The following is a 25,864-nucleotide window of genomic DNA, read 5'->3' as shown; positions in this document are numbered from 1 at the left end:
GATCTGCTGCTTAGGGTCAAAGTGTACAGTTATATAGGATATCACTTCTTTTTTATAATTTGCATAATTGAAATTCTTACACCTAAAAACATGCATATAAAAAAACTGTTCTTGAAACAAAAGACTCAAGAACAGTGCATTAAAGACAAAAAGATGTGTGCTCATTAGTCCAAGTCATTAGTGTATTTTTTAATCAAGCAGATTGAAATCTTCCAAATGCATAGATCATATTTGAATAAACTGAGAGGCTGTAGCTGTGTTGGCCTTGAATGATTCCCTCCGGCTTCAGAGTTTCTAAACTGAAGCCCTGCGGTCTAGTGACGCATGTTTGTCAAAGCTGGGCCAGTTCTTCAGAAAGAGTTTTACAAAAGAACATTTGACGTCCAATAAGTAATGCAAAAAAGCATTTTAACTGTAGTTTACCTCAATTAAATATATAAACATGTCACATAAATACCAATTTCTGTCATAAAGCAGCTTCAGCTTTGAGACTTGATGAATAACAGTAACCTTTGTGGCTCAAAAGGAGGAAAGGAACTAAAGCCCTGGGCGGACCGGACCGGGAACAGCCACGGAATGGTTGGTTTCCATTTCCACGGGTAGCAGCGCTGCTCTTCTAGAGGAAAGAGGTCTCGCCAATTTTTTCCAACACAGAATAAACAGTGAACAAATATTTCGGATGACACATCCATATTATCTGAAGAATATGTCGCAAAACGTAAATGTTGGCAACATGTTTTCAAAGTTAGAGTACTCCTGAGTTTTTGTTGACTGAATCCATTCATTTATTTTTTAAAGTTTTTCTATATTGATCTATTTGCAGGAGCAGAATCTATACGGCTTTGTAATTTATAGTACCAATGTTTATTTGAGTACATAGGACTACTTTTAAAATTCAGTGATACTACCAGAAACCTCACAAGGGCTGTAGTTTTATTAAAAGTTCAGTCTAGGAACTTCAGGTGATGGGCAGTCTCTAAACAAAATATTGATGTATATTGAAGACATAGTAAAAACTATTTCATTTTTGCCCATTTTCAGGGCAAAACCCTGTGTAAAAACCTAGCTGAGCTGGCAATAGATGCTCGGATGCTGTTCCGTGCCCAGTGTGCCCTGGGCGTAAAAGTCAGTGTGCTCACGGACATGAATTATGATCCCAATCTTGGTTTATACAAAAAAGAACTATGGCAAAAGTAGGAACTTCTTAAGAAAAGCTGCAGAAATGTCACAGTGTTGCATTAACGCCATTAATTGAACACACTCATATTTTTGGTGAACCTAATGAATCAGTCTGCAACTGCTGAATGTGAGCATCTTGCCCAACTTGAACTTATAATGAAATCATACAGTTGTGGCCCAAAACCTCTAGTGATAGCACTTCTTAATCTACTAAAATGAAGCAGAGCTAAGTTGAAGAGCTATTGGTTGGAACGGCCATTTAAGTGATAGAAGAACAACAGGAGGTGGGGATATGCACTTTGGAGTTGTGACACAGGGACATTGGATTTACCAGAGTTATAGACTAAAACAAATCTTATCGTGACAAACCTACTGTTTAAATGAGTGTTGGTCCTGGAATCTGTGGAGTCTAGGCTTGCATTGTTAGGGTGAAGTAGAATGTCCTTCGTTACCAGCTTTGTGGACGTCAACATGCTGATTTCGCTGCTTGGTGTTTGAAGGTTGTTTTTGGTGTTTGGTTTTGGTGAAAGCCTACCAATTCTTACTAGGTATTGCAGGTTCATATTTACAAAACTTTATTTTGGATATGATACCTCGTGGGTGTTGGGAATGTCTCTTTTAACCTTTTAATAAACGTGCTATATGAATGGGAACTAATTCATTTTTGGGACTGTGAACCATAATCCAAAAGTCTCAATGTTGAACTTTGCATGTGAACTAGTTAATCTTTATGAACAATTTTGTTTAAGTGTGAGCCTGTCAGTAATCAACAGGCACTGGCCAGGGTTTTTACTATTCAAGCTCTACGTGCTGCAGTTTATTTGCAGTGTGCTGCTGTTTCCATGCAGCTTATTAAATGGAGATTTTGACTGATCAGTATCTGAAGTCCCTTGTGCGTGTAATAAGTCACTTGATAGCTTCAGAGGTTTAATTGTCACAGGTGACAGTTAAAGGTTGTGTTGTTGTTTGTATCCAGCCCTGTTATCTGCACTAATAAAGTTTTATGTGGGGAAACTTTGTCATATAACATCAGACCTAATGCAATTAAGTGGAAGCGCAGGGGGCTACTTAAAAAACCCTTTTCCTTTTCCTTTTGTTTTCTAAAGCTTCCAGCGTCCCACCAGGGAGTCAAATGTTTCAGTGATGTATTTTAATTATCCATCATTTCATATCTGCCACACATGACACACATCTCTTCATTTCATGGTGTTTATAAAGTTTGACTTACTGTTTGTTATCTCTTTTCATTATTATCACCCCACAACTTCTCAAATAAAACTGTGCACAAATAAAGCTTAAATGCAGTCTGTTACTCAAATTTAAATATATTCAGCTTGGCTCTTTTTTAAATAGATTTTAAACCATTATTGATGAAATAATACACTTCTGCAAAATGTTTCAATTTGCGCTCGCTGTTACCTTGCTGTTTGTTTTCAATCATTGTTAAACTATTGTCGCCTCATGCAGATGTTTCACATTAGACACCTGCTAAGAAAGTGAGAGTGGCTCATAATACAGATGTGCAGGAAGAGTAAGTGTTAACATATCCAGTAACACATCACTGATTTAACAAAGTAGAATGACAATACTTATCATTGTAACGTTTGTATAATGTTCATTTTACCTGCAGAAATTACATCAATAGCTGTTCTTATAGCTTAATTATTGGACAGAAATTCAATGTTTTCATTTGTTTGTTAATTTCAGCTGATTCCACTTGGCTTTTTTTTTGTAACCACTGTTAATCGCATCACTTCTGTGCATTTCAAATTAAAAGCATGACAACAGAGAAGGCGATTATGCAGTCTGAGCCACTGGATGTTTTTCAAACTGAAACATATTCAGAAAATGTAATGTTTCACCAGCAGAAGTTTAACATAAATTGAAAATAAACCTACTGCAATGTAATTTAGTCTTGTGATCTGAGCAGCAGAGCATCAAGTATGGCGGTTTGAAAGGAATGAGTGATGTGAAAATGTCCATTATAGTGACAACAGATACATCTGAAGAAGTGGGAATTAACAGCATCAAGAGCAAATTATAATGCAAGCATGAAAAAACCAATGAGATAAAACTCGGCCAATGCTTCTTATTCTCTGGTAATGAAGGTACAATGTTTTCAAATAGGAAAGGTTGCTTTGGAATCTCATACAGAAAAAAAATTGGTCTGCTGCCAGATCAATCATCATTTCTGACACTTTTTGAGATGTGTTGCATATTTCTCTACACACCATAGACTGTACATACAAATGCCTCCACTCCCTCCCACAATCCAGATATTAAACCAAAACACCCAGTATTTGAAGACTGCCATCTTGCACATTTGAAGCCAGAGTCTACACAATAACAATCACCATTTAAATATCAAGTGTGAGATAAACCATCTATCGTCCAATTATATATTAAATCCATGCTATCTTTGTAAAGATGTTTTATACAACATCAATTCATCACTATAATATAGTTACGTTTATTTGTAATGTAAGTTGTAATAGTTTAGTTTGCACAAGTTATATATTGAGCATCGTTCTTTGACTCTTTGACTGTTTCTTATTGTTTTATTCTATCTGTCAGGGAGATAAATCTGTGGGGTTTATTTCTGTTACTATGTTGTTCCATATTGCTTTTTTCTATTTTTCATTACGTAGTTGGGGTGAAGGGTTGTTGAACCCACGTCGGCAATGTTTGCTCCCACATCTGTCTTACAACAGATGTTCATAACTTAGGCCTGCAATGTTTTTTTTTGTTTCTGTTTTTCCTGCGTTCGCTCTTGCTTGTGTGAACCATTCATTTTTGAATCCGAGCACGGCTGCAATTGACAAGTCTGACATTGTTTCTCACCATCTTAGAGCCACAGAGTCAGTTTGTTAAGGCTGCATGAATTCCTGCTGTAAAGATGGGAGCTTAACTAAAATGAACATTGTGTCCTCATTGATCAGAAGAGGCTCCTCACTCGAGTGAAGAGCTGTGGTGCATTTGAAAGTTAAGTGTTCACGCCGTCACATGCATGTAGCACAATAGATAATAGATGCAAAGTTATGTATCGGGGAAGTACTTAAAGAAAGGACTTTACCCTCATGAGACGCCGATCCTCAAATCACATGGCTGGTTCAAGATGTCCCGGCGTATAAACAGACTCACCTGCGGCGCTGCTTTCAACCTCAGTCCAAAGCTCTGAGTTGAAAGTAGCGCTAGTTTTGTTTGGTGTTGATAGACAAAGTATAAAAGGAAGAAATTATGTAAAATTTGATGTAAAAAATCGTATACAAGTGAGTTAACAAATGCGAGATAGGATGACACAACAGTTGTATTGAACCTGATATTTCCGTCTTTTGTTGTCGTAGTGAGAAACGGGAACGAAAAGGTGAATCTGCTGATACTCAAGGCTGAATATTCAAGAGAAGGGTGAGGTAGGGGACACTGAGTGGAGAGCTCAGAGAGGTTAATGAGGGAGAAAAGTGGACAGAGATTGTGATGGTTTGTGTTTCCAACAAGTGGACAGAAAAATGAACCCCAACTATTAATGCGAAGTGTTTTATTTTGTTGTTTTTGTCTTCCTCTGGAACTCGCCTCACTCTGCATATGAAGACAGGGATGTATGCATTTTAATAATTGATTACATAAACTGTTTGGAAGAGTTGCACAGCTATAAAGGAAAAAATATCTATGATGACACCCTCTTTTATTTTAGTTAGATACATATTAATCAGTTTTACTATCTTAACTTTGCATGTACAACCGGCATCTATGTTTTTCAAAATAGAAAATACTTAATTGAGCAAATGTATGGATTTTAAACTGGAAACACATTTATTTTTGGGTCCAATATATTGATATACGATGCCAAGGTGAAAAAAAAGTCTCGTCAAAAAGGCAACATTTTGCTAAAAAAAAGATACCAAACAATTTTAACAAGGTATATAAAAGCAAAAGCACAACAAATGAGACCACCTTGCAGGTTAAGTTTATAATGAACACCTTTCAAACTTGTCAAAGCAACCTCAATATAGTTGGGAAATCCACGTTCAGCAGAATTTTTGACAAAGTAGACTTAATGAGTCTCCTTTTCAATTATTTTGTTCTTACCAACATTACCCTCTTCTCCGATTCACTCTCGACACCCTTATCCTAATTAATCTGCGATCGTCTACTTTTTTTCCTTTCAATGACTGAGAGCAGCAGGACATCATGTCAGAGCAGAGGCAGTGAGAGACAGATGCAGGCTAGCACCTCCCGGGAGTCGCAGCCAGTAAATATTAGGTTAATTGCTCAAGCCCATTGGCACTTGTTCCTCATAGTCTTCATTGACTTCTATTAACACTAATTAAGATTAGCTTTCCTTTAATTCAACAAGACGGGACGACTGGGTTGTGCAGAGGAATCCAGTTCAGCTTCCTGTCACTCAGCCGAGGGGAAGGGAGATGTGGTGTGGTGAGGCGACACAGGAACACAAGTTCAGGACGTACAAGTCATGGAGCTCCCAAGACAGTTGAGTAATATGACTTCATTGCGTATGACATGCTATGTTTCAATATAATACCTCATGTGGATCCACATCCAAGGGAAGTATTGGGATGTTATAACATGGAAATCATTGCCTGTTCCTTTATTACTTTGGTGTTAAGTGTAGTGCACAGGGCATGAAAGTATAGAGATGTAATATAAAGTAAAGTCTGTGCAGATTTGGCAGTGCATAGTGAGCTGTTGGTTCTGTACTTCAGTAAAACTGCTTTGGCATTTCTGTTGAAATGAGAGGTTGGAAACCCAATTCTATTCCCAGACTATTTACATTGGTGGATCATCCGTAACCTCTATACAAAGGTTCAGTGTAAATGTGTAACAGTTTCAGTTTACATTTAGTTGTCATGTCTTATAAACATAACTATGGAAAGATAATGGTTTTGGTTAGAATAAGTATTGATCTAATATAAGCAGACCTATGTTGTCAAGGTTACAATAATAAACACACAGTTAATGTAATGGAGCAAGTCATGCTTTTAAAGAAAATAAACAATGACGTTAACAGCAGCATCCCTACAAAGGTTTTGTGATTGTTGATATACTGATGACTCCCTCGTCCTGGGACAAACAGTACCTGAATCTAATCCAACACTTTTCCCAGATTTTCACATTACATATCTAGCGGCGCTCTCTTCATTGGAATCCTGTTAATGTGAGCACTCAGTATTGAGTTTCACTAAAGGTAGCTTAATATTGATCACAGAGAATAAGTGGAAAAACTGGGATTACCATAACTGCTGAATGGAGTTGTTAGCAGACAGCCTCTGCTCATCATATTATTTGAGATCTATAACCGGCCCTGCTGACGTGTCTTGTTACAAAACAACCTTTTTGTACGGACAGTCCTTCCTGGGAATTACACTCAACAGAGAAACAGCATCACCAGCCACCTGGTTCATCCTCAGGCTTCAGGTCCCTAATTCTCTACCCTGTTGGAAAAAGGGGTTGGGTCATGTCCCAGACGCGAGCCATGCACAGTCCTTACCTGAAGCCTTAGTCCCAGATGTGCCCTCACACACGTGATGGAGCTCTTGGTTCCAATTTCTGATGAATAAAGAGCAAAGTCAGTGCTGTGGATTTATGTGATATGCGAAAATTAGGAAAGTAAAGAAGGAACATCAGGGACTTCCACCATTAGATGGGTCACACAGTATGTAAACCTGAGCCATGCACCTTGTCAACACTGTGAGTACAACACCAATATTTTGGTGGTGGCAGGCACCCCAGGTCATCGTATCTTGTCCTGTCCTTGGGCTTGCAGTGCATTCATGGAATGTTATCTAGAGATTGAAAAGAATACTGTGCCCTGCCATCTCCTCCGGCTCTCCATTCATTGCCAATTTTCCCAAATTCTTATTTTTACCCAGTCTGAGTTGACACATGTGTCAGGTGACACTGTCTGTGTGTGTTTGAGTGCTTGTGTGTGAGAGAAAGGGAGAGAGCGAGTGGAGTGCACACAGGTCTGAAGAGAGATTTTACTCATTTAAAATAGGTGCAGATCATTATGTTATCGTCGGTGTTGATATTTTATTTGGAACAAATATATGTAATTCTGTAAATAAACCGCTTAATTGCAATATTATGTTGCTTTAACACCATGGTGAGAAAAAAATCCATATTGTCACAGCCTTTACCATATGTTCAGTGTTTAGGCAGATTATTATGTTCATAGGGTCAGTATTTTAAATATTAGGCAAAAAAATTGTATTTAAACAGAGGGATTTTAGTATCTTCTCATATGAATACCACTATTATTTTTCAGAGCCTTTAAAAAGAAAGTGTACAGTCTAACATCAGGACTTGTTTCAGTGGCTAGTCTGTCAGTTTTAGGTTGGGGTGCATATAGGGAATTTGACCTTCATTAAATCCTAGCTATAGTTCTGTTTTATTAAGTACTAATTTAGTTTAGATGAAAAGTAAAAGTTGTTCACAGACCCTATGGATCTTCATCCTGTGCTCATTATTGTGACTGTATTGTATTCAGACTTCAGAACAGTGGCCAATGTGAAACCAGGCTCTCAGTGGGCAGGTTGTCTGAGTGACATGTAGAGAACAGTGATAACATGCCTCTTTACAGACATGACTTGATTTGTTAAATTGCCAGTAAATGTATGAAGTCGGTCTCTGACAGGTTCCTAATTATCCACTCTCGGCTCAAGTCAATTTTAAATCAGCCACTTGCCACTTGCCACTCGTCACTACGTCTCCATCCTGCTTGAAGTGGTCCTTCAGCAAATTAGGGAACGAACCTCCCGATAACTGGGAGGGACTGAGGTCTGTTGACATTCTAGGTTACATGCAGGTTCTTAATTATTTCCCTGGATAGAAGGAATTTCATTGACTTATTGTGTTGTGCTCTTACAAATTAAGATATCAATGGAGATCAGATAATTGCATTCTATCTGTGTAGAAAATCATGTAAAATAAGAAAAAAAGTGTTCTTGCACCCATTGCTTGAAGGTCTGAAAGATGTTTAATTTCAATAAAGCAGATGACTCACGGATCCTTTGTCATAAGCATAATTGGTTATGACATTTCATTACCCTGAGGGCCGCTCCTCTGTCTTTCCCTTGCAATTGAAAACTGAAAAGTAAATTAGGGCTCCGGGCTTTGATGTCAGGGGAACGAGTCCTGTACAAGTGCAACTCTTTTACCGGGAGAACTTTCACAACATCAGGAAAGGTGTTCTGATCTTGAATCCACGTCCAGGTCTTCTATTATGAACATGCAACCCAGTCTCATCAGGAAACGTTCAGTGGGAACGTTGGTCCACTTGGACAAACGTTTCCATCTCACAATCTGGCCTATCAGATTGTGAGATGGAAACGTTTGGTCCGCCCATTGTTTTGCATTGACGTGTTTTCACGTCACGTGACTCCCGAGTTCCCGTCTACGGAAAGGAAAACATGGCGGACAGTCCTTGTTTTTTCAGATAAAAATATGATTTTGTAACTTAGTCTGGGCATAAAAATACATTCTGACACCATTTCTAGCGAGAAATGTGGTCTTTGCTTCCACAGTCTTCAGCCAGTTCGTGCTTATGATATATATTTTAATAGTTATCACGAATGTGTTTTTCGTTGCTATGATGGTTGCTATGGACGCTGCCATGCCGAGAACCACGTCGTAGCGTGCTGTTTAAATGTTTAAGGTCTTATGAGAAACATTCTTAACATTAAAGAAATGAACACAGAGGATAGCAATAGATGTTTCACTTTAAATCAGTAGCTGGTAATCGGCAGACTGACTTATTCAAACACATTAATACTACAATGAATGAGGCAGGTGCTTCCTATCAGAAATCAACTATATCGTCACATTAGGTTTCTCTTGAGCTCATGGAAATGACCTTCACCTTCCACTTACTGTCACCTGAACCATACTGTTGTTTCTGTATCTACAATGACTTAGGAAAACATATACTAGAGGGCAATGTATAAACAATAATACATCTTATTTATATAGAGCTTTTCAAGAAGTGCAAGTACTTCACTGAGGGACAGCTAATACAAACAATATATATATCTTAAATCCATGAGATGGGACAGCCTCTCACTTGGATGTAAACCAATTTTAGAACACATTTGCTTATACTGGAGATCTTTTAAATTAATGTCCCAGAAATAATTTCTGATAGCAAACCCCTGCCTCATTCATTGTAGTATTAATGTGTTTGAATAAGTCAGTCTGCCGATTACCAGCTACTGATTTAAAGTGAAACATCTATTGCTATCCTCTGTGTTCATTTCTTTAATGTTAAGAATGTTTCTCATAAGACCTTATCAGATTGCATTGTGAAACATCTGGGTCACCTACTTTTAGTGTTAACAAGAGGGTGAACTTACTTATGACTGGATGTATTTAGCCCTGATACACAAGCTTGATGTTACACATCTTAAACAATATGATATGGTTGCCACTTAGACAACAAGACCTGTGTGCTTTGCTGTGACTATAACTGACTGAACCTCAGATAAAGTTATTTTCTGACTTCCGTTACTGAGTTACTCTCTACAGAATGTAACGTGCCCATTCTACTTCAAATCCATTGGATCATTGTGTGTTTATGTTGCTTAAAGCAGAGCATTCACTGCTTTAATGTAATCAACATCTTATCTGCCAATATCATGGTGTATGACTGCAAGGAAATACCAATATGTTATGATCAATGTCATTTATTGTGCACAAACATTACATTAAGGCATCTGCTGAAAATTATATGATCAACAATTCTCAGACGGCAGCTCTGGACAAAGTTCTGTGACTCCAGATCTGCCCGGATGGTGTGATGGAGACCGGGGGGTTAGCATCAGGAGTGGAGGCTGCAGGAGGGACCGTGGAGCTGAGGCAGCTTCTCTTGAGAAGATCTGAAGGACACAAAGAAACCAGTGTTAAATTATGAAGATGGTTCCCTCTGATTTTTAAAAAAAAAAATAAACGTCAGACAGGCCCCTAAAAAATAAATATGCTAAAGCTAACAGCTACCAAACACCAAGCTAATAGCAGGGCCCAGGAGCCACAGTAGCATTTTAGCAGATTTGACCTAATCACAGCACTCACATTTCTTCATCAGTGGAGAAGAACCTCGCCATGTTTCCTCTTCAGAGGAGGATTCCTCCAAACCTGCTGCAGCCTGCTCAGCTTGAACTCTGTGGAATCTTCTCTTGGGCACGCAGACAAGGCCCTTATGTCCCATCTCCGTAAATGCGTCAGTACTACCTGAGAATATATGATAAAAAACAAAACGTTTTAAAAGTGCGTTTGTATGTATATATACACACATACAAGGCTTTCTTTTCTGCAGAAATCCATTTCCTGAGTTGATGTCTCTGCTTATGCCATCTAAAATGTGAAACCAAATATATTTTTTGTGTACCAATACAAGATGTCCAATGTAACACCAATAAAATCCAGTCTACTACACTTAACATTTTAATGCCTCTGTAATAGCGAGTCGCCGGAGGCATTACTGCATGTTTTCGGGTTGTCTAACTGTGTATTTGTCTTAAAGTCAAAAGGTCAAGGCCACACTGACCTCATGTTATGGTTTCAGTTGTCAAGAGGTTACAGTGACATTTATATGAGAGAAAATATGTAGAAATATGTAGACGGACACTGCACTGGTTAGCGGAGTCATACAACGCAGTGCGGTAATTCTAGTGTTTTTTTTTGTAAATTGTTTGTTTCTTGTGAAGAGGAGTATAACATGAATTCATACCAATATCAGTTTACAATCAAACCTTTTTGTGTTGACCTTGTGTAAACAGAGTCAAAGGACATTGTACAACAATGACACACATTTTTCCACAGTACCTGTCGTTCACTACTGAACTTCTGACACACATTACTGGACTGTGTATTCCTGTAGAGTGGTGATGTTCTCAACATTCTTTGCACAGTCTGTCAAAACAAAATTAGAGTTACAAATATTAATGCCCAACAACCCATTGCAGATATACGGTTAGTATTTGCACACCACATCGGATCAAAACAAAACTGCAGTCTGTAAAACAAGCAGTTTTGGTAGATATAAGGGAAATGCTAATATTTCTGCATGAAACATATTCAGTCCCTTAAGCAAAATAATAATGATGGCAGGCCGCAACCTCAATGCCTTCGTCTACTTTGCTTAAAGACTAGTTTGCGGAGTCTTGGGCTGCCGCCCACTGACCGATACATGATCGCTCTTTTCTGAAACTAATAAAGGCAAATTCACACATGTAGACAGAAATAAACAGTATAAATGAAAAGGTGTAAATATTGCTAACATAATGTCTGATGGGGGTCATCATTATACATAACAGAGGAAAACTTTGCACAAGCATTCCTTAAATTTACTTGCCTTCCTGTGGAAAAAGTTGTTTTCCCAGTTGAACAACCACAGCAGGGAAGCATGATTGATCAAAACTCTTTCAGTGGGATATTAACTTGTATTTCAGCCAGCGTACTTTGGGGATTTAATAAAAATGTATATTTGGCACATTATATAAAATGGTGTTTCTGGTATGTAACTTAAAAGTACCTCTTTAATGGTAGGATAATTTCTCTCCCTCATCTTCCTCGTGGTACGTGGATGAGAGTAGTGGGCTCAACCCGGCTCCTCTTTCTCTCCAGGCTGCCCTTCTTGCTCTTCATCATACTCCTGTAGCTTCACTTGGATCCTCCTTGATTAAAAAACAGAACATAGGAATTGTTTTATAAAATGAATCGCAACTCCATAACATGAAAACATTATTGTCATATTACATTCTATACATTAAACCAAATTGATCTGTTATTGTGAAGTATTGGTAGAGAAATACGCTCCTTATTAATCTAAAGCATTCATAAATCAAATTCATGTTTATATTTATATTGTAGCGTCCCTCAATGATGAGCTAAGCATCTTGAACTGGTTTGAATAACCATGTTTTCACCTCCCAGGTAATCACATGCTACCGTGGGCTGAAGCATGTGGCTAACAATGGCATATTAGCTGAAGAAAAGCATCCATTGTGGGTATCGACGGACTCCACATCCGCTGTCTCAGCACTCAGACTGTGAACCTAGATCGTAACGATCTTTAAAAACAATAAACTACTTACCTGACAGAAGGAAGACGACATCGTGGTCTCCCAAATGCTCCGTGTGTCTGACGCAGCTTCTAGTTAAAGGGACCGGATGTTACAGCCACACGTTATTTCCGGTGGCGGACTCGGTCCGGTGTCACACTCATGTCCGCCTCTGAACAGACTCGCAAGATCCTTCGCATTAGAGGTGTAATCTAGCCTCAAATATTAATATTATTTAACATGAATAACATTCACGAGCACTGAACGACACCACGCAGGGACGGTGATTTAAACAGCACGCTACGACGTGGTTCTCGGCATGGCAGCGTCCATAGCAACCATCATAGCAACGAAAAAAACATTCGTGATAACTATTAAAATATATATCATAAGCACGAACTGGCTGAAGACTGTGGAAGCAAAGACGACATTTCTCGCTAGAAATGGTGTCAGAATGTATTTTTATGCCCAGACTAAGTTACAAAATCATATTTTTATCTGAAAAAACAAGGACTGTCCGCCATGTTTTCCTTTCCGTAGACGGGAACTCGGGAGTCACGTGACGTGAAAACATGTCAATGCAAAACAATGGGCGGACCAAACGTTTCCATCTCACAATCTGATAGGCCAGATTGTGAGATGGAAACGTTTGTCCAAGTGGACCAACGTTCCCACTGAACGTTTCCTGATGAGACTGGGTTGGAACATGACCTGGATATTTCGGTCCCATTGTCTCCTTCCTCTCTATTGTCTGTTGTTTCTGTTCTATAGGTGTGAATGTGAATGTAAATGGTTGTTCTTCTTGTGTGTCAACCTTCCATATTCTGGCGACATGTTCAGGGTGTGCTGTACCTCTTGCCTACTGGGTCTACTGGGATCACCTCCAACCCACCCATGACCCTTAAAGGGTTGGCTGTATTGATTAACGATATATGTATTTTTTTTCTATAACAAATAAGAGATCTTTATGGCAACTCTTATTTGTTACAGAGGCAAAAGTGGAATTTTATTTGGAACCTCCCTCCTTTGTTTTTCAAGGAGACAATCACAGCTGATGAGAACCTTTTTCAGTCAGTCTATAAATCCAATGTTAAATCTGCCACCACATTGATACGCTGTGGTTTCTTACAATAACGGTAAAACTGGCTCTTTAACTTTACTAACCAGTTTGGATTCTCAGCTCTCGCTGTAACAGTTTGTCTATCAGTTTTATTGTGTGTGTTAATTCTTAATTGTAAAATGTAGAGACACTTTATTTGAGATTATCATGACTTCCTAACTCAGGCTTTCTGTGTCAGGGAGAAAACACACTTCAGATTTTAGGTTTCATGTCTGATAAAAGTCAAATATTCAGCATTAAACACAACCATTGCTGACTTCATTTCATAGTGATGTTCACATGTGGGTTTATATATAACCTGTGGCTCAGGACCACCTGAGGGGCTCACAAGATAAATGTGAAGGGATATAATATAATTAATAAGATGAGGAATGAAAAGAAGTGAAAAACGTATTTCACATTTGTTTCTGCCTCTCCTTCTTATGAATAATACTGAATCATGTCATACAAGAAAAATCTGTGATGGATACAGGGGAGAAACATTCCACTCACAGAAATACAACCAAAGGATGGATCTCTCGCTGTTTCTGCAATTTCATGATGGGCTGCTAATAGTTTTGAATAAATCACGAGTCAAAAAAGGTTGGAAAATGCTGCTTCAGGCCATTTTTCGTCAAATATAGTTTTGTTGCATTGTAATGAAGTTAAGAGGTTGTGAGAGGGGAGAGAAACATGATTCATCAATGGGAAAGAATACGCACAGCAGGCTCAGGGCTTCCTCAACCTCACTTCACCTTAATTCAGTCATTGTGACTCATCACATTTAACTACAGAATCAGATTCAAAGTGGAAACTATGACAAACTCTGTTGCATGGCGTTGGATAACAATGCATATTCAGCTTATACTGAACAATTTCCTACAGAAAAAACCTGATGCCAAGTGAGTTAAAATAAGTAAATACCTTAAATCAAACCAGATTTTTAATTTTTAATTCCTTGTCTCCTTTAATATTAGTCTGAAAGTTCCACTTATTATCTCCCTCATCTTCTGTTTTGTTCATCATAATGACTTTGCTGATTAGCACTGTTAACCAATCTGTAATTAGCATTTGCATGTGTATCATAATTGAACATGGGCTTACACAGCACAGCGCAAACAGTACAGGCGTGAAATTACCTTTGAGATGCCTTAAGCTTTCACACACAACAGTGTGGGAAATGACAGAATTGAATCATGTTTTTAACAGTGGGTCTGTTCTATATGATCTACACACAGCACCCACTCAAACTACAGTACAAACACACATGAAGAACATAATACATCCTGAATTATAGCTGACCTATAGCTCCTTTACTGTAAAAGTGTGGAACACAGGAAAAAACGAAATAAATAAATTAAAAGATCTGTCACTAGTGGTTATTTTGAGAGACTGACAACCCACACACCAGGTTTTACGCAATTCAAAATATAAAGGCCTGTCCTTTGGCCCTACACCAAGCTATGAAGAGCTCTTCGTTGGGAGTGTCCCTCTCCAGACGGAGCCACATGGGAGAAGACTAGAACGTCTTCCCTTTCGGAATAAGGAAACCACAATGACAAACAATATCAACATTAACAACCGTTATCAACCGACATTAGAATACTGACATATCTGACGACTGCAGGACAGAGAAGACAGATTTATCTATTTATCAATTCAGTCAGTCAGTGTGTTTGTACTTACCCGCAGTTGTTGCTATGTTGATCTGCTTTGCCCGTTCGTAATTCAGTCTACCTCTTAGTTTATAGAGGGGGTCCTGAATACACTAGGATTGAAGGGGGATTAAAGGGCTGGATGGCCATCCCCCTACATCACATAGAGAAATGGGACAACACCACCCCTTCACGACCAGGTGTAAATCGAAGGGATAGGACCAATCGGCTAAGTTGGCTAAGGGCCGTATTGGGACAGAACCTAAGTCCTGTGTATGAAGAGAGATGTAAAGGAGATGAAAACTTTCCTATTATACTGAGCTGCTGTGGCTTAAGGCTAAAACTGTTTTTGTTTTTTTCCACAAAGGGTCTAAGGTCATATTCACAAAACAATCCAAGGCTAAAAGTCCCTCCTTGATAGTTGAGTTATGTTACACAAAAGCCCTTTTCTTGGAGGTCTTGGTGAGTTATTGACAAAGCATTTTCTGCTCAGTTCCAAAGCTTGACAGAGGATAGAGACAGTCGAAGGCCATTTTCAGAGCCAAAGTTTATTTGATCCGATCAGAATCAGTGGATGAATTGCTGCAGTTTTCACCTCGGTTCTGTTTGTATTCCTTACTCTAAAACAACCCTCAAATACATCATTGAAAGTCAAGTCCCAACATTCACTCTGCTCAGTGGTTGAAGGTGCGTAGGGCAGGAGGGAGAACATAAACACATGATTAATATTATAATATCAGTTAATCATGTGAACTGTCCCATAATCAAAATGCTCGGTCTTTACTTTTTTTTTATCTATTTTTTAATTGATAACGATTCAGTGAAAATAAAAAGTTTGAAGAACTAAGTTATCACATTTATTTTTGCCCAATTAAAAAATAAAATACATTTAATCAAAACAGATAGTTATAATGTTCTATTTAGAGGGACCACTGTTTTCAGTTTGCACCAGAATAGTTAAGGTCTTGCTCTGGGTGAAAATAACTGCACTAACTAAAGATATGCTCTGTTCAATGAAATTACATTTTAATTGTCTACGGTCAAATCACAACACATATTGTTTCAAGGCACTTTACATAGTAAGATAAAAACATCACAATATTGTAGAGAAATTCAAGAGTTCACACACAAGCAAACATTTGGCCACTGTGGAGAGAAAAAAGGTAAAGTAAGGTAAAGGGAACCTCTTGTAGAACCACAGTTAATGTGGGCGGCCATCTGCCTGAACCGTTTTGGAGGATACAAATAGGGGAGAGAGGAGCTGCTGATTTAGCTCAACAGCATCCAAGTACACCTTAGAGTTAGATCAGATCACAATCAGATCCTGTTCCCAACACAAGCTCCAGAATTTGTAACTGAGCTGAGACCATGTTCTCTAAAGGGTCCGGTGATATCTAGTTCAGCCAGACTAAACACGTCACAGAACGTTCATCCTCCCTGAGGAGAGCTTCAACTGCAAGAAACGGTTTATGAACATGTACCAAGGTTTATGTGGAGTTGAGATGTTGTGCTGTAGAAGAATGGCATTTTGAGCATCAGTTCTGAATAGTTATATAACACCGCACTGATTTCCATGTTGCAATCAGTGGGCGTCACATTTAGTTGGACAGCTCTGGTGTTGTAATTGCACACATTTGAGTTTGGTTGACCGTGGTGGGAATTCAACCTCCAACTTGCAGCAAGGTGCTTCAGTGTTTCTGTTTTCCTGCTCACTCCTCCTTGATGACTTTTACAGCACAGTGCCAGCATGCTGGCAGGGAACAGATTTAGGAGCTGGGAGGATTTACTGTCTGATGCAGAGGACAGGTTGCACGGATCTATTACCTCAATTGCTTGTTCACAACAGCAACATCTTCAAACCAGGCTTACAATTTCAGCCTCCAAGCCTGGGCCCCCATAAAAGCTTAGAGCGGGGATAAAGTGCAGCTCAATTTGTTTATTTTTGCACTTGGTTAAAAATAGACACAGAAATAGTATATTTTGAGGAAAAATATCCTGTCGAAAAATGTGCTTGTCTTGACATGATGTAATGAGCATTGTTTACACTACATGTCATTTAGCTGACGCTTCAATCCTAAGCGAACTTTCAATTAGTGCATTCAACATCTATGAGGGTTCAGCATCTTGCCCAAGGACACTTTGGCATGGGTTGGGATTCGAGCCGCCAACCTTTGTAACTCTACCCCTCAGCCACAGCTGCCATACTACTATACTGACGTTTAGAAGGTATTGTGTCAACCATGTCCTCGGTCATATCAGTTTAGTTTGTTAGCATGCAAAGATTTCCTAGTTAGCACTCAACACAAAGCTGAGGTTGCTGGGCTATAAAGCAAAGTACTGGACAAACTAACATTACGATGGTCTAATTAAAGTATCTCCATACCCCACCCAACCTACCAGTGTTGGTTGGGGATATAATTTAGAGCTTAGATATATTTGGTATTAAGCAATGAAACATTTATTTAGTGAGTAATTACTGCAGTTGGGCTAGGTTTTATTTTTCATGTGATTTGTTAGAAGTTTACACTAATAAAATAAAAAAAACATATTTGTATATTTCATTTAACATAGCTCAATATTCAATTTCCACTACTAATTTGCCTCAGCAATGGAAATGCTATATTTATTGTGGAATGCTGTTTTGTCTTGTTGTTATTATATATTATAATATTTCTTCTAGCATTGTTTAGGCACTTGTATCGGACAAATTCCAAATGATACCCAACCCACCTAGCAGCAGACACAGACTGCTTTTATTATTATTCATGTATTTATCTACATGGACAAATTAAAAGGCTCACCAATAATTGAAGTGACATGGCAGGACTCATCTTTGACACCTTTTTGTTTTGTTCGAACTCACCAAAGACTATTGTATTAACATAAACAGTGATGTATAATGTCAGCGGTCTAGATTTTCAATCTGTGTTTGAATCATACTTTACCTCTGCCTGCACTTTTGTTCCAGTGGTGTCACGGTTCACGTTCGATGGTCTTATGGGGATGTACTAGGACTCACAGGGGGGATCTGTGGCGCAGTTTATGCTTAACATCATCTGCCTTTTTTTGATTAAAACAACCTCTGCAATTGAAAGTCAATTTGCTCCTGTTATAATTAACATTCACCTTGGCCCCTCAGCGAGGGTCGTGCCCTGCATTGATTAACCTGACATTTAGTTCAAAGGAATATTAATGTCGGGCATGTATGAGGCACAGAGTCAGTCCTGAAAGCAGGTGTCAGCATGCATGTAGCTGATCGTAGACCAAACAGATGAAAAGGTGACAAATTAGTTTACCCTGAGTGATCCCGGATGAAACCTAATTTTCTGTTCACCGTGGGGGAGGAATAAAGACAAGTTCACTCAAATAACTTTTGGGGGAAGAAAAGCAGTAAAGAAAGCTGCTAAAGAAACATGCAGCATGACTGCTCAGTGTCTCCCCGAGGATGGAGCTGTAGCAGTGTAGCCGAAAATGTTAGTTTTTTTCCATTTGTGCACATGCGGAAATCTGCTTTTGTGCCGTGCTGGGATTGTTTTTTTATATGTACCAGAAAGACTCTTCAGGGCCATTTATGTGGACAGTAACAAGCAGGGGGAAATATCTGTTACATTTGAGCAGGACTTTCCACAGGGGTATGCTGTCGGGGAAAAGCTTTGAGGGTTATGGGGGCATGACCCCCCCCCAGCCCACATTTGGTGTCATGTGACATGTAGTAATGCCAGTATTCCATCATAGCTTCCAGCTGGTTGTTAACGTATACACGGTGAATTATTGTAAAGAGTCTATTGAACATTCTAAATTACCTTAGTTTCACATAAAGCAGGAGACTCACAGACTCAAAGATCAACAACATTGTAAACCACGGATGAAAAAAACAAAAGGTTGATCATGTGTTTGTTACTGCAAGGAATTTTATTTTAAAACGTGACTCTGTTGCAAAGAATAGCACTTCTCAATAATGTGTTACTGGAAACAAATCTAACATCACTGAATTAAGTATTATTCCTGGGTGAAGTTTTGAGAGTGAAGAGCACAGACATGAATCAGTATCAGTCCATCCTACTGTCCTCTGTCCTCCTTTACCCACTCCTGTCGTGCTCCCCACTTATTTGCTTTTTTTATTGCTGGTGGCCCTGGTAGAGAGGGGGCTCATTCAGGATCATTTCAGTTTGCTAGATTTATATGAAGGTCTGGACTCTTAACTTCTGCAGCTGAACTAAATAAAAGTCCAGCAGATTGTTATTTTTTCATTGTGGTCATGAAACAGACACTGAAGCTGTTTTCACATACCTTGAGATACTGTACTACCTTATGATCACCAACCTTAACTCCGACCGACAGATTGCACCTAATTGGACATGTGGAATAACTGTTATCTTCCTGTCTTTGTATCAAGGTGGATCTTCCAGATGTTTTTTTCATTTCCCAGATACGTTTCTCATTGTGTGCTCCTTAAAGGAGAACATTTGCTGTGACTTTACTGTACAATTTTTGAAGTGAAGCTGCAGACTGTTTCTCCTTGAGTTAATGATAATCATGCATTGCCGGCTTTTGTTGTTGACACCTACGTGATGCTTGTTGTTATCATTATGTTGTCATTATCAGGCGAGTGCAAAGAGGTTCTGGTTTACAGGATTTGCTTTTCTCACCTGCGCTCATAATGCAAAATAATCCTCCTCTCCGCTCTCCTGCGTGCCGGGAGTTTGAGACCGTGAGTGTGTGAGTGATTGCAGACGGTGTGATGCTGCTGAGTGAGATTGGGTCGTCTGGGTTTGTTCTCAACTTTTCAACCTGTTTCACGCGGCATTTCATGGAAAGGTAAGGTGACTTTAATTCACTGATTTGTGAATTCACTCAGTAGGAAGTAGATTTTGTTTCCCGCCGAGTCCCTGGTGAAGGGTTCGCCCCCCGGTCTATCAGACTTGTGGTTAGAGTCCTGGCTGCTCCGCACTACACCGTGGACTAGGTTGTATCGGCCATAAGTGAGCAGGTAGGCCAGGAAAACATGACCCATGGCTCTAAGGTGAGTAGGGCAGGTGTGGCGTTTCTCATGGAGGAGCGAATTTATCTGTTACTTGAAAGAGGACTACAGACGATCTGTTTGTTAATTCATCATCCCCTGTTGTTATTGCCATAGATCACTCTGTCAGGTGTCTCCACCGTTAATCCCAAATGAACTATCGCTTTGGAAAGTTTGCGAATACTGATGTATCTGACAAATCCGAGCCAAACTTTTGAGGTATCTTTAAAAGTGAAACATGGTAATGGCTTCTGTAATGTGTACACAAGCCAAGGTAGTATAAAGTGCTTTGAGTATGGCGATGTCGGCCCATAAACCTTTAACCTTGATCACAGGCTAATAGCACCGGTGAAGGTGAGAGTCATGGGCTGATGGCACTGGTCAGGGTGCGTCGCAGGCTGCTGGCACAAGTGAGGTTGCGTCGCTGGGTGCTGTTTTTTCTCATGGTATAAACATTAAAAATAGAGAAGAGGACATGTTTGAGGATGGTTCCGTGTCACAATGCTCAGATGCAGTGTCACAGGATGGTCAGCAGTCATACTCAATACAGGAAATCAATAATTTCCTCGATGAAACAAATGGAAGACAAAATTTTGAGATAAGACTTTTTTGTCTGATATAAACAGATTTATAAAATCTGTCCAAAAGTTCAGGAGAGTGGTCGTGTATGTACAGCTGAGTAAACAGAAAATAATTCCTTACCTTTCCCTAAGTTATTGACTAAACTTCAAAAGCGAGAAAACTATCCTCTTTCCATCTTTACTCTTTATAGAAAGTTTTACAATAGGCCCTCATTTAGTCACGCCAGACATTCTTCTGGTGCGCGCTCAAAGTTCTCCTTATTGAAACCTGTAATATACAGCTAATCTATAACAAAACTTTTCTCAGTCTTTTTCTGACTTCCAGAAGAGTTCGGAGAACAAGAGAAGGTTTAGGTATATTTGATTAGCTACATGATTTAAATATTTAAGATAGAGATGCTCCCATACGTTTTTTCTTAAAGTTGCAGAGGAAAGTCAGGGAGAACAACCAGATGCTTCACCTTCAGCTTCCAAATGGGTAAATAACAGCCGACCAATCTGAAATGAGGAGGCTAGATTTCTACAGTGACCTGTTCAGTGGTGGCAGCTATAACACTGACTGTGTTGCTGAGAGACAGGAGGGGCTGCCTCCACTGGTTAATGCAGAGGATGCCTCTCTGGAGTCCACCATCACATATGAAGAGATGTCTACAGGGGTCCAGCAGCTCAGCTGTGGTCAGTCCTCTGGAATTGATGGAATTCCTACTGAGTTTTATAAAAGATTCTGGACCCCAGGAGACATCTATGAAGTTTTTAAAAACAGTCTGGACTCTGCTATATTGTTATTGAATTTCACAAAGTATAACCAAAACTCTGTCAAACAGACTCAAGGAGTACAGGGAAATGATTGCACATATCAGCCAAACATATTGTGTTCCTTAACACACCATAATTGACAATTTGTTTCTGATTTGTGATGTTACTGATTCATCCAAACTACAGGAGGTGAACGTTGGACTCTTTTCTATTGACCAAGAAACATCTTTTGCCAGAGTTGATAATTCGTATTTGTTTAAAATGATTGAAGTCCTGTAGTTCATGGAACAAATGATTATATTCAGGAGCTACTGTTCTGCTGAAGGTGGGGGGAGGTCTTCGCCGACCAGTCCCCGTTCAGAGAGGCATCAGACTGGGATGTCCCTGTTGTATGCTTTGGCTATTGATCCCCTCCTAAATGTACAAGGCCTCACAGGGTTTGCCTTTGCGGAATAGAAAAAAAACACAATTAGCTTGTCAGCTTATGCTGATGACATTACGGTTTTCATAACTTAACAGAGTGAAGTTTAGATTCTTGAACGAAAATTTGCATTATATGAACAGGCTTCTTCTGCAAAGGTCAACAGCTCAAAATGTGATGATCTTATGCTTGGAGTATGGCATAATAAAGACCAACAGATATTACCAGCAGGGCTGCAGTGGAGCTGAGAAGGGATAGGATGTTTAGTTGTCTAACTAAGGAACAATGACTTTGAGTCAGAACTGGCGGGGTTTAGCTGAAAAAAACATTGTCTGTTTGTCTTGATGGACATATGCCTTGTTAATCAACCACCAGATTGCCTTCATGCTCTGGCACCAGGGGGCAGCCCTATGTTCCCACAGCACTATGTTCCCACATTTCTAACTTTTTTACACTGACAATTTTGAAAATTAGGCCCTATGTTCCCACAGACCTATGTTCCCACAGACCTATGTTCCCAGATTCCCAGAGGGCTGTGGGAACATAGGGCTGTGGGAACATAGGCACGCTCCCCGCACCAGTTCACTCATGCAGAACTTCCTGATGCCAACATAAAAGAAATACAAAAAAGTCAGGTTAACCTTTTCTGGGGAGGATATGACTGGGCGAGAGCTGCTGTGGAGTTCTTACCTGTGTCAGAGGGGGAGGGGTCCTGATCGACCTTCGCGGTTGGATAGCAGCTTTCCACCTTCAGACTGTGAAACAGTGTCTATATCATAAGCAACAGCTCTAGGCTGATACAGCATCTGTGTCGCTTCAGTGAGTAAATAATTGGTGGTATGACAAGGAACTGCTTCTCCGGAATCTAAATGGGATGGACATTTCACAAACCTCCTGCTTTTACCAATCTGTCCTTCAAGCCTGGAGTACTGTTCTAAAGATGATGGCGACGTTGGGGAGGAACCTTTCTTCAATATTCCATTGATAAAAAGCAGAATGCTCAGCTCTGTTAGCGTGCAGAGAATTCTTACAACAGCAGGGCTGTCGAAACTGGCAGGTCTGAGATCAGCGGGTCGATGGAAGACCGCAGCCAGGCTGATCCAGGAAACTGCTTGCAAATCTGTGTGTCTTCTGGAAAGGCTATTTGAAGAGGTGATCCGTGGTCTTCCTCGACATTGATTTTAAAATGATGAAATTTGATGACAAAAAAGGTCAATAGAATATATAGAGAAGACTCAAGCAGTGAGGTCAAATCTGAAGCCAAAGATGTGCAGCTGGGAGAAGTGTTGTTTCCTCTAATTGTTTCCTGGAATTTGGGGGTTTTGATGACTTTGGGAAGAGTTTAAATCTCCAATGGAACCAACCCTTTGTTTATTTACTGCTGAACAGGAAATGTAATTTCTGCTTGACAACGTTGACTGGCAACAATTTGTCTAATCAACAAAGTGCCGCAGTCTTCTACATAGAGATCATGTGAAGGTGATTTAGGTGGCCAGAGGGCAGACAGAGGGCATACAGAATACATGACTGGTGAACGGAGTCCACATCCTGAGTTGTGCTTGGGGTTTGGTTTTCGAAAGCTTGCTTTGAAAGGTGGGAGAATATCACAGTTTTGGCTAAAAATTAAAAAGGTAAACATATCTTGCCTTGCACTTCAACCAGTTTTGACCTTTTATACTTAAATATACATGAAGGTCCATCTATCTAAACAACAGAGTAAAATACTATAATGTTATGAGATGCACTGCAGATATACAATGGAGGGCTGATTTGGTAGAAAAAGTCAGTAATACAATAAAATCAGACAGTGTTGAGGTATTTGACACTATTGTTTGTGGAATTATTCACAATTATTTACATAATCTGCCCAGCACTGCTAGGAATCTGTTTCCACTCCTTTGACCCTCTGCATAATATGAAACTGAGAAACATGCAATCTGGGAATATGCACAGGGACATTTTACTCCTAGATGGATTACACAAAACTGGAAAGACGAAAATAAAAAAAGGGAGGAAAAGGCAAGAGATATGATAGTCAGAATAGGACAACTTTTGTTCTGACGATCATATCTCCTTCCTTTTCCTCCCCCCCTTTGTTTTGGCGTCACGACTATACAGTAAGCTCACACACACTGAAGAACTGTGACCATCAAAAGAAATCCCACTGGCAAATGCCGGAAATTAAATGTGTCCTTAAATACAAGCATTTCCATCTTATAAAAAATGCTACAGAAAGTATTTAGACCCCCCTTGATATACTTTGAGTGGATAATGGATGACATTGCCACTAAGCCAAAGAAGATACAACAAAATGACAAATTAAAACAACTTTAAGAATTTTACGGTAATAAATTAATAAAATGTTTATCTAAAAAAGTATTCACACTCTGGTAATCACTCCAAACTTTGGAAGTTTGATGTTGGGTTGTCTTTCCTTAAATTATGCTTGAAATGTATCAAATTTAATTCACCCAATTAAACATTGCCATTCTTTTTTGTCATCAAGGGTTAATGAGTGTAGATGGGGCCAATCTAAATCCCATTATATTAAGTCAACTTGTGTGACGGACCACCAGTTTTGTTTTACATCCTGAGTTTCTGCTGTGGTGCAGAGGGGCCCCACTTATGGTTTATGGCCCTCAACCGCGGCGGCTCCAACGTGAGCTAGCCAACATGAGAGGGTTTCATCAGCACTCGTCCGTCACTGACATCTGTGTGTGTTTCTTACGTTCCAGTGACAAAGCCATTCTCCACAGAGATTCGTTTATGCAGAAACAGATGTAGTATTTGCATAATTCATCAGCAGCTTGCATTGTGGATGGATTAAGGTAATCATTGGGTACGAGTAAATCTGTCCACCTGTACACAGTGAACGGATGGCATTTGCATAATAAAACCAACTTTAACAAACAACCCTCTAAGAGCAAAATGCCGCTCTGCATACAGAATGCAGATCTGGATCTCTAGCATAACAGCTACATGTATATGTTCCACTACATAAAGCATAAATTTCCCTCTTGATCTACAGAGTAGTGTCACTGTAATGAAGACGTTGTTCCCAAGAGACTAAGCTTCAATAAGGTGAGAGACTTTTCAAGAGACAGATAAAGAAAAATTCTCACCTTTTACGTGGATATCTTATCATGGGAAGAGAAAAACATGTTCTTACAGAATACACAGTTACATATCAGTTTGAATTCTATAAGACCATAAGAATAGCAGAGGAGCTAAAACATACAATAATGCACAGACAACTGAAACACTGCTTTTCTTTTTTGTAGCAAAATGCTAATTTGCAACACACGAGCACAGCAACAATAAAACAGGTAGAACAGTTTTTCTTCCGTCCTCTCTATTCATTTGAACTAGAGAAAGTACAAAACACACACACACACACACACAGTTTAGATATACAGATACAATACTGATAGAAAGATACCGTACCATGAAATATAGGTGTACATTTATAGGGATATTAGATGTGAGAACAGTGTTGTTTGTCTTTCAGCCATGATTTAATACCTCTATTAAAAAGAAAAGCTTTACCATATGTGTATGAATACGTTATTAGCTTACACTAGCAAAACTGCTTTTGTAGTAAATGTGCAGTTGTTCCCCTTTTTCCTGGGTTGGGGTTAGTTACGAAACAGCTTTGTTTGTATTTCCCCTTAGTTCTGAGCTGAAGGACAGTTGATGCTGATTGTGATGTAGCCTGGACAAAAAAACACAGATTACAACCAGATTTGTGATCTGACAAACCGAGACACATGCAGTATAAGGTGTGGGTTTGTAACTATTATGGATTCTTAATACCATTTGTTTATGCAGTTCCCATAATGCAACCGAAGATAAACATTCAATGTTATAAACCCCTGTGATGTCATCAGGATGATCTCAGGAAAAAAAGCTTCCTCTTTAGCTACATAATAATAAAAATATTAAACAATCCCTGTAATTTTTGCATTTGTAGGAACGACAATAAAACATGGAGTAAAGCTGAACTACTTTCATAAAATACAATAAATGAAAACTAATTGGATTCATTTAATCCCCTCTCTTAGTTAAGTGCATGTGGTGTTTG

The 25,864-nt window shown here is 39.2% G+C and overlaps 1 protein-coding gene and 1 long non-coding RNA gene across 2 annotated transcripts in view; one reads left to right on the top strand and one right to left on the bottom strand.

Annotated features, from left to right (window-relative positions):
- astn1 (astrotactin 1) overlaps positions 1–25,864 on the top strand; it is a 406,706-nt gene that overhangs the window by 32,858 nt on the left and 347,984 nt on the right. The gene's annotated exons all lie outside the window — the stretch shown is intronic.
- Positions 9,860–12,352, bottom strand: LOC133018414 (uncharacterized). Its single transcript, XR_009682807.1, has 5 exons — positions 12,285–12,352; positions 11,723–11,864; positions 11,014–11,100; positions 10,261–10,419; positions 9,860–10,067 (listed from the first exon to the last, which is right to left on the bottom strand). It is a non-coding gene; the product is annotated as an uncharacterized LOC133018414 (long non-coding RNA).

This window comes from Limanda limanda, chromosome 13 (assembly GCF_963576545.1).
Source record: "Limanda limanda chromosome 13, fLimLim1.1, whole genome shotgun sequence".
Lineage (NCBI taxonomy): Eukaryota > Metazoa > Chordata > Actinopteri > Pleuronectiformes > Pleuronectidae > Limanda > Limanda limanda.
The sequence above is the reverse complement of the archived record's forward strand: the minus strand, read 5'-3'. Positions and strand labels throughout refer to the sequence as shown.